This window comes from Adiantum capillus-veneris, chromosome 12, assembly GCF_014529385.1.
Source record: "Adiantum capillus-veneris isolate H3 chromosome 12, ASM1452938v2, whole genome shotgun sequence".
In the NCBI taxonomy this organism is placed as follows: Eukaryota; Viridiplantae; Streptophyta; class Polypodiopsida; order Polypodiales; family Pteridaceae; genus Adiantum; species Adiantum capillus-veneris.
Window position 1 is genome coordinate 11,229,253 of NC_140942.1, and position 9,048 is coordinate 11,238,300.

General features: G+C 40.4%; 1 pseudogene; it reads left to right on the forward strand.

Annotated features, from left to right (window-relative positions):
• Window positions 1-2,350: 2,350 nt before the first annotated feature.
• Window positions 2,351-6,009, forward strand: LOC147445321 (uncharacterized; annotated as a pseudogene).
• Window positions 6,010-9,048: the final 3,039 nt, after the last annotated feature.

Genomic DNA, 9,048 nt, shown 5'->3' on the forward strand with positions numbered 1-9,048 from the left:
ACGTTCGAGTTGGCTATTTTTTTACTTCAAATTAACTCATATTTTTTTATGATAGACAGTCACCACGATATTCGATATTTTTTTGAAAATCCGAGCAGCTTTTACGGCATTTATGACAAAATATTGGAGGTCTATAAAGAACTTACAATATTTGAGAGGTTTTTTTTGAGAATTTTATATAAATCAAAATTGCAGCAGAGAATAGTCACCTACAAAATTCTAAAAATTAAAGTGTAATCTCGTGTAAAAACCTTCAAATTTAGTCCATTTAAGGCCGGTTACAGACCAATGGGCAGGCACCCACCATCTTTTTGGGTTGGGCGGGGGTGTTTTACACACTTGCATGTACAAGTTGAATTCAGTATTGATTAAACGATGACCTGTCGCGTAGCGAACTCCATCCCCGCCCAACCTTGGGCAGCGGGGTTTCGCTGTTCATCTTCTTGGGCGTTGAACCTTTTGCAGGCCGAATAGGAGCTCACCGTCTGGAGTCCATGCAAGTGCGCCCAACTTTGGGCAGACAATATGTAACCACCCTAACTCAAGTGCTTCTCATATGTAGGTTTGCCAAGTTTTTAAACAATTTTTTTTTTTTTTGTCGAGCTTCAACTCCCGTCGCACGATAGACAGAGCAGGTTCGAGGACGCAGGTTCGAGGACGCAGGGGATCATTTCTTCGCTGCAAGGAGCGCGCGCCGGCGTGCGCTCGTTGTGATAGCTCCCAACTTCGAATCCCCTGCTGCTCTTCGTGTTGCCAACACAAGCTTCATCCTGCTTCAAGACAGTCTTTTTCTGCTTCGAGACAGTCCTTTTGCGCTGCCAGAGATTCTCTCTGCGCTTTGCATCTAGCACTGACAACACAGGTAACTTTTTTTTAATGTTCTTGAAGCCGTTTTGCGCTGCCAGAGATTCTCTGTGTGCAGTGCATTAAGCACTTACAACACAGGTACTTTTTTTTGTGTTGATTAACAACTATGTCCCTGGAGAGTGGGGCGCCACAAAATGGGATGGTGCCGAGGACGCAAGGTGATGCAAGCAAATTGGGGTGCCACAGAATGGGATGGTGCCGAGCTTGAGCTCGTATGAAAACAGATTGGGGCGCCATAGATTGGAGCTCACTAGGAGGGGCATCCACAGATTGGGGTGCCACTGATGCAAGCAAATTGGGGCGCCACAGATTGGAGCTCACCAGGAGGGGCAGCCACCTATAACATAATGAGATGGAGCCGAGCTTGAGCTCGTATGAAAGAGCCAGCCGTGCAAAGCTAGAATTAGCCAACGCGACAGCTTGAGGGGATCGAGAATGGATAGTTGGAGCTGCATTCATTGACCTCGTGCTCTATGTGCCTCCTCGCGTGGGCGAGTAGAGGTAGGTTCAAGAATTGGCAGGGCCTCAAAGGTTGGACCAAATCTCCCCTCCGTGTGTGAAAGCATTGGATTGTCCGTTTCAACGAGTGGGTCTTCCCTTGGATATGGTGTGTGTGAGCTAATGTGGCCGAGCCCAAGGGCCATAGGTGAAGGCGTTGGAGTTCATGCAATGAGTTGAGGTGATATTGGCTGTTGGTCGAAGCTGATACATCTAAATTCGGTGATGTAATTGTGTTGTTGATCGAGGAAGACCGTGGGAGAAGTGCTCAGAGTGGTATCACATGTGTAAGGAAAAAATGTGTTAAAAAGAAACTAACTTTTAAAAATTTAGTCTTTGCGGGTTGTCGCAATGACCAAACGCCGGCGCGCGGCTCTATCAACAACTAAACTCTTGGCTTGAAATTTTTCCTTGGTTGGTTTTCTTAGCCAATTGCTTCCCACCGAATGGTGTTCAATGATGTATCATTATGTCCAACTAGAGATTGTGCATTTCGTTTGTTTTTTCGCTAATACAATTTTCTGTAAAGCTACTTATGCCATGTCTGCAAGTTTAAGTTTATGCCATGACTTGTGTAGGTCAATTCATGAGACAAGGGCAATCAATGTGGTAGGCAAAAATGGTTCATCTACTCGAAGAGGACGTCCTCATGCTAGGTGTTTCAAAGTTTTATAATAATTTGGAATAAATTTTATAGCCTTGGTTTAAAAAAATTGTTGGAGATGTATCTCATGGGCTATGCATAGTATTTGAAATAGTGCTCTAAATATAAATTAAATTTTGTTTCATTTTCTTATTCCATAACAATACTTTATGTTTTATTATGTGTTTGCATCAACAACTGATTCTTTTTTAAGATTACTAAAAATGTTGAATTGTTTATTTACGTTGGATCAGTCCTAGATCCTGTGGTCGTGCCCGGAGAGGGAGGAGTAGTGACCAAATCTCTTGTGGTCAAGTGGACAGTAGTGATCAAGACTCTTTGGTTTCAGCTACTATCATGGTAGAGGAGCTAGAAACACAAGAAGAGGAGATTTTATCTATGGACATGGGGCAGGGATCTTTACATGAGATAGATGAGACACTAGCCCCTAAGGAGAATGGGTTGCAGATAGTCCCATGGGAGATAAGGGACGAGGTTACTGCAGCCGCAGAAATGGAGGATGAACAAAAAATCTTCATGCATAGGGGAGCAAATATGCTTGAGAGCACACGTATATTTAGCTGCTTTGATTGTCCCTCTATTCCCTTGTGCAGATTGATTCCATATACAAGGGTGAGAGGGTTGAGAGACGATCTTAGAGGCTTGAAGTCTGCCTTCACAAAAGAAGGCTATATGCCAGAAAAAGGAGTTTTTATTGTCTCTTTATTGACATGCAAAAGAGAGGAGAGCCTTGTGACAGGTATGTTAATACTTTCTATCTTTTTTCCATTGTTCACATTCTTTGGATTTTGTTTAAAGTTTACCTATTGTGTGTACTCAAGATGAGATCAAAGCAACATGGGGACCTCTATGGAATGAGATCAATGATGAATTCGAATGTGAATTGAAAAAGAAACCAAAGTTTCAAGATCTTGTCAATCACATGTTCTATGTTTGGGAGGGAATCATCGTACTGTGGCATGGATAGAGGCAATTAAAGAAAGGTTTTCCACTTTGAAGGAGAAGCATTGTCTTGTTTTGTGCACTATCATAGATCCTACCAAAGTGCCCGAGATTGCATTGCTAAGCAGTTTGCAAAGAATGAACTTGTAAGTGTTTCACTTGTTCAACTTTGCTAGTATTTAAGTTAATGTATATTTGAATGCTAACATGATATATCAATGCAGCATGAATACTCATGCTCTAGTTGTCACTCACCTTTGTGATGAGATAGTTAATACCACACACATTTGTGTGGCGGATCATGTGATTTTACTTAAACGGTTTACCTGAAAAGGATCAAAATCTTATTGCCCACCGTACGGAAAAAGTATGCCAAAGGTTCCGAGCCTTGGTATCCGCTCACTCGACGTTACCTTGGCAGATTGGTATATGATGTATGAATCAAATTAAATGATTTCTTTTGTCATTGGTATGCGTGATTATTAATATAGTCTTGCTTATTTTGGATTTTAGATTCAACTGACAAAAGAGAAAGAGAAGAGAATGTCGAATGTGAAGCATGGTTTGTCTGACGAAGACTTTTAAAAGGAAGAGGAAAGAATTCACCGGGAGATCACACACAAATATCAAGATCGTATTGGGAAGGTACTCTATTTGTTTGCATCTACTCTTTCTTTGTGGCAAATGGTACAATATGTAATTAGAGCAATTGTCATTTTTACTCATATTGCACTTACTTAACATAGTGGATCCCAACCTTGGGACGGATTGGCTAGCAAGGGTTTTGTCTCTGAAATGGGGTAATGATAGCTGGGCTACATTGGAGAAATTGAACTTAATAGCACTCCAAGATGCCCCTGTTCAAAACAAGATTCATTGGATTTCTTTGCTTGAAGCGGACAAGATTACAAGAGGTGCATATGGTCTTAAGAAAGGAGATCACGTCTTCCGCATGTAAGATTATTGTGGACAATTAATCTTGAATATGTTGTACTGTCTTTTTTCTCTCACTCTTTTTGGGATTGTAGGTGGCTTCGTAGAGAGGGTTTTTTGGCACGAGTCTTTGAAAGGGCATTTCAGATTGTGTCAGATCTTATGGATGTGCCTGACATTGTGCCTTTGCCACATGACTCTACCCTCACATTCTATTTTGAGGAGATAAAATTTGAAGCCAGGCCCTTTTTGTTTCCAATTGAAGCGTCTCTTGGAGCAAAGACGAAGGATGTGGAGAAGCAAGCATTGAAGAAGGTAGATACATTACGAATGGCAGCACAACGTTTGTCTTCCAGGTGAAGAATTTATTAATTGCAATTTTATTAATTTGTTATGTTTATGTGATGAGTTTCATGTAACTTGTTAGTTGTTCATTGTAGATTCCTTATGTATTTGGTATCCAAGAATGTATTACCTGTCATGCCTTTTTTGGCAAAACAGTGGACTCATATGGATACTCAATACACATGCATGTACCCCTCTAGTATGCGCACCTTGAGTGCATGGGAGATTGAGAATTGTCTATGGTGGATAGATATGGAAAAAGGTCATGTTCTTGGTCGTGAAAGAGAGCTACATGAGAAGATGTCGGGGGATGTTGTGATGCAAAATCCACCAGCAGATAGACAAGAGGAGAGACATGTAGGTATGTTTCACTCCTTGGCATGTCAAACAACCATAAGTTAGTAGTATTTTAACTTAAAATGTTTTGTTTATAATGCACACAACTCTCAAAAGGAAAAGGAAACATTTGTGGATACGATCGTAGAGGAGGATGTGGGCTCAATGCCTGGTATGTCTTATAAAAGTTTGTTAATGCTTTCCTAAAATGTGCTTCATAGATGACTTATTTTATCTTTTTGTGATGCTCCAGTGTCTTTTGGCACCCTCATGGCTAGGAAGACTATCTCATTTGTTTATCTTATGGAGTCTCCACTACAAAACATATCTAGTTTTGTTGACACACGGTGCATGGCCATAGTGGGGGACTACACTGCCATTGCTGTAGACTTCAAAGCGGGAGTTCAGAATCCCATATGGATTCCTGTACATGAGCATCTTTTACGGGCACGTTCGGAGGCTACACTATATACTTGCGGGGGGAGATCCGTTCCATGGGCTGTTGATTTCATTTTCTTGGATCTTCCCTTTGGTGGGTCCCTAGAAGGCTCCTCTACTCTACCTCACTGGGACATTTGCAGTGAGGATCATGTACGTGCTGGAATTCATTTGGCATTCTCGACGCTAGCAAATTCAGGCTGGCTTCTAATCATGGTGTCTACGGCGGGTGAGATCGTTTTGTTTATGATCATGCCATAAGATAGTATAATCATTATAAGTGTTCATAATAATTAATGCTTTGAACACGAGAGGCCATTGGGTGGGTGGAGAGGTTTTGTCGTACTGCAGAGATGGTTGTTAGGTATTGTAGTAATCCATCATGGAGCCTATGGTCATTTTGAGAGTTTTGGCGGTCCCATTGAGGTGATACACTTGCTTTGTATTAATACTCCAATGATTTATGTTGTTACTTTCTCTATTCGTGCCTCTTTTGTTACAGTGTCTTGACTCTTTGCTCTGTGCTATTTATGGTTCATCGAGTAGGTATGCGTCCACCGTGCTTCGTAGCAGAGAGCACTGTCCTACTTTCTCGCCTTGGTATCCAGTCATCGGATTCTTTTATGATGCATCATGTTCCGGAGCTCTCTCAAGCCAGATCATCTTCAAGCGAGCCATTACGAGGTGTGAATTGCGGCGGAGCCATTCTTTTGTTGCATGCTTTGTGGAGCTCCTTTGTCGGCATGGAGGTATTTTCTTGGAGCTTGGATGTGGTACGGCCCCTGCACTGGCAGCTTGTGTGGGATCAGGACAGACATGTGTTGCGCTCGACATTGATGAGCCATTGATTTCAGGATATATGCTACCATTACTCCGTCATAGAAAGTGGAGTAGAGAGGACCCCTCCACCTCCTTAGATATTGATGATGAGGGTGATATGCCATCGCGTGTCAATCCCTTTGACGACTAGTAAGGCCCACGTCCTACTATGCCATTGACATTGCTTATGTTTTTTGTTATCCTTTTGATGTCAACATCAGTATTTAGTGTTTATGGATATTGCTTCTATGTCTTGTTTAGTATTTTGCCTTGATGATGCATTTTCTTGTTGGTTGGAAGTTCCATGCCGATCTACGCAGAGGAGATGGCTCGGAGCATGGAAGCAGACATGCGTACAATTCTGAAATCTGTGAGACACGTCAGAGATGGAATGTCTACATCGACGACGAGTGTGAGAATTGAGGGATTTGTAGCATATGGTTCTCGTCATGTTTTGATGGAAACTTTTGAGTCGATATTCTAATATTTTGAGTCATGGATTCACTCTTTGGAACAATTTGGTTAGAATTTCAATTTCAAATCCTCCTGTGAGGTGCCTTAAATGGCTAATGGGTTTGTTTTGAAATATTGATCCATGTACAAAGGAAGCTTTGTCCATTTTTTTTCAAAAACTAGTATTATGTTTTCTTTGTTTTCTTGTTAGGTCATATGCATTGACAATGCGTTGGAAAGGGAAAGTCTACATCGACAATGAATGTGACTAATCATAAGAATTGAGAAATTTGTAGCATTGATGTTAGAATTGAAATTCATGTCTTGTTATTTTTATATATTTCTTGTTATGTTTTGATGGAAATGTTTTAGTTGATGTTCTAATGTTTTGAGTCGTGGATGAGAAGTATTCACTCTTTGGAACAATTTGGTTAGAATTTCAATTTCAAATCCTCCTGTGAGGTGCCTTAAATGGTTAATGGGTTTGTTTTGAAATATTGATCCATGTACAAAGAAAGCTCTGTCCATTTTTTTTCAAAAACTAGTATTATGTTTTTCTTTGTTTTCTTGTTAGGTCATATGCATTGACAATGCGTTGGAGGGGGAAATTCTACATCGACAATGAATGTGACTAATCATAAGAATTGAGAAATTTGTAGCATTGACATTAGAATTGAAATTCATGTCTTGTTATTTTCTTATAGTTCTTGTTATGTTTTGATGGAAACGTTTTGAGTTGATTTTTTAATGTTTTGAGTCGTGGATGAGAAGTATTCACTCTTTGGAACAATTTGGTTAGAATTTCAATTTCAAATCCTCCTGTGAGGTGCCTTAAATGGCTAATGGGTTTGTTTTGAAATATTGATCCATGTGCAAAGGAAGCTCTGTCCATTTTTTTTCAAAAACTAGTATTATGTTTGTCTTTGTTTCCTTGTTAGTTCATATGCATTGACAATGCGTTGGAGGGGGAAAGTCTACATCGACAATGAATGTGACTAATCATAAGAATTGAGAAATTTGTAGCATTGATGTTAGAATTGAAATTCATGTTTTGTTATTTTCATATGGTTCTTGTCATGTTTTGATGGAAACTTTTGAGTTGATGTTTTAATGTTTAGAGTCCTGGATGAGAAGTATTTACTCTTTGGAACAATTTGGTTAGAATTTCAAATGCTCATGTGTGGTGTCTTAAATGGCTATTGGTTTGTTTTGAAATATTGATCCATGTACCAAGGAAACTATATCCATTTTTTTAAAGAAACTAATATTATGTTTTGCATAGTTTTCTTGTTAGGCCATATGCATTGACAAGAACACCATCATAGATATTCGCTCGGGTTCTTGTATGCTCGCTCACGCTTGCTCGGGCTATGGTAGAACTCCCTAAGGTACATGGGAAGATCTTCGTTGTAGATGAGTATAGCCGAGGCCTACAAGAATCTTTCCAAAATATTAAGGATGCTATCTCTATCTCAAACAAAAGGCAAAAGGCTACTACTGATAAGCACCAAAGACCCCAAGCCTTTAAAGAAAATGATTGGGTCTTACTCAAATTTCCCAAGTCTCGATTAAGACACCCGACGGGCAAGAATCCTAGAGGACACCAAAAGTACTATGCTAAGTTAGCAAAAAGGTACTATGGTCCCTTCCAGATTCTTAGGCCAATCAATGAGATGGATTATCAACTCAAGTTGCCCAGTCATTGGATCATACACAATGCTTTCCATGTGAGCCTACTAAAGCCTTACAAAGGAGAGCCACCTCAAGAACCAACTACTGAAGACCCATAGGAGATCAAGAACCAAGAAGAGGAGTTGCAACCCGAGTCCATTCTCAGACATGAAGACAAGGTATTAAGAGGCGGGAAGACTATCCGACAATATCTTATTAAGTTTAAGAATTATCCTTTTGAAGATGCTAGATGGATGCAAGGTATACAATTAAAGGATAGCCTAAACCTCGTCAATGCTTACAATGCTTCCCTAGAGTAAGCAGATGTACATATGTTTTAAATGCACAAAGTTTTTGTCTTATAAGACTCTCATTTTCTTTATTGTGCACAAATGTGAAGTAGTATGCATGCTTAGATCAAGTTTCTGGAGACAACGTCTCCCAAACACCAAGTAGAGCTTGTCACTCTACTAAGGAAGATTGATAGGACTAATGTGCAGACATGCTTGCGGCAGCGTAGGCTCTCAAGCACCAAATGCATTAGTCATTCATTCTGGAACGATGTCGTAGGGTAACATAGGGATCCGTTGCCCGCTAGAAAAAGGACTAATGAATATGCTTTATCTTCTCTACCCCATAGTCGAGGACGACTATGATTTCAAGAGCGAGGTAATGTCATAATAACTAATATCGAATTCTCCTGATTGATTTTCTCATGTTAAACTGATCATGTAATATAGGGAAGTTCCACGGGAGAAAAAGCTAGAATATTGGTTAAGCTGGCAGACCGGCCACAGTAGGCATCCAAAGGAGAGAAAATAGGGATCCAAAGGGGGGTCCATGTGCAAAAGATCAGGGTGCAACAATGGGCTTTAAAGACCCTAAGGTCCAGCCCATTAAGACTTCCAAAATGCTAAGGTTCCAAGAATCAAAGGTTGTGTCCAATGGCTAAGCTTAGGAAAATTGGATGCTTTGTGTGTGTGTAAAAAAAAGTCCTAATTAATCCTAAAAAGGAGGGGGCGAGCCTTGCAAGTAGGGGATGAGAGAGAAACACACACACACTCACAAGCCTCCTTTACACA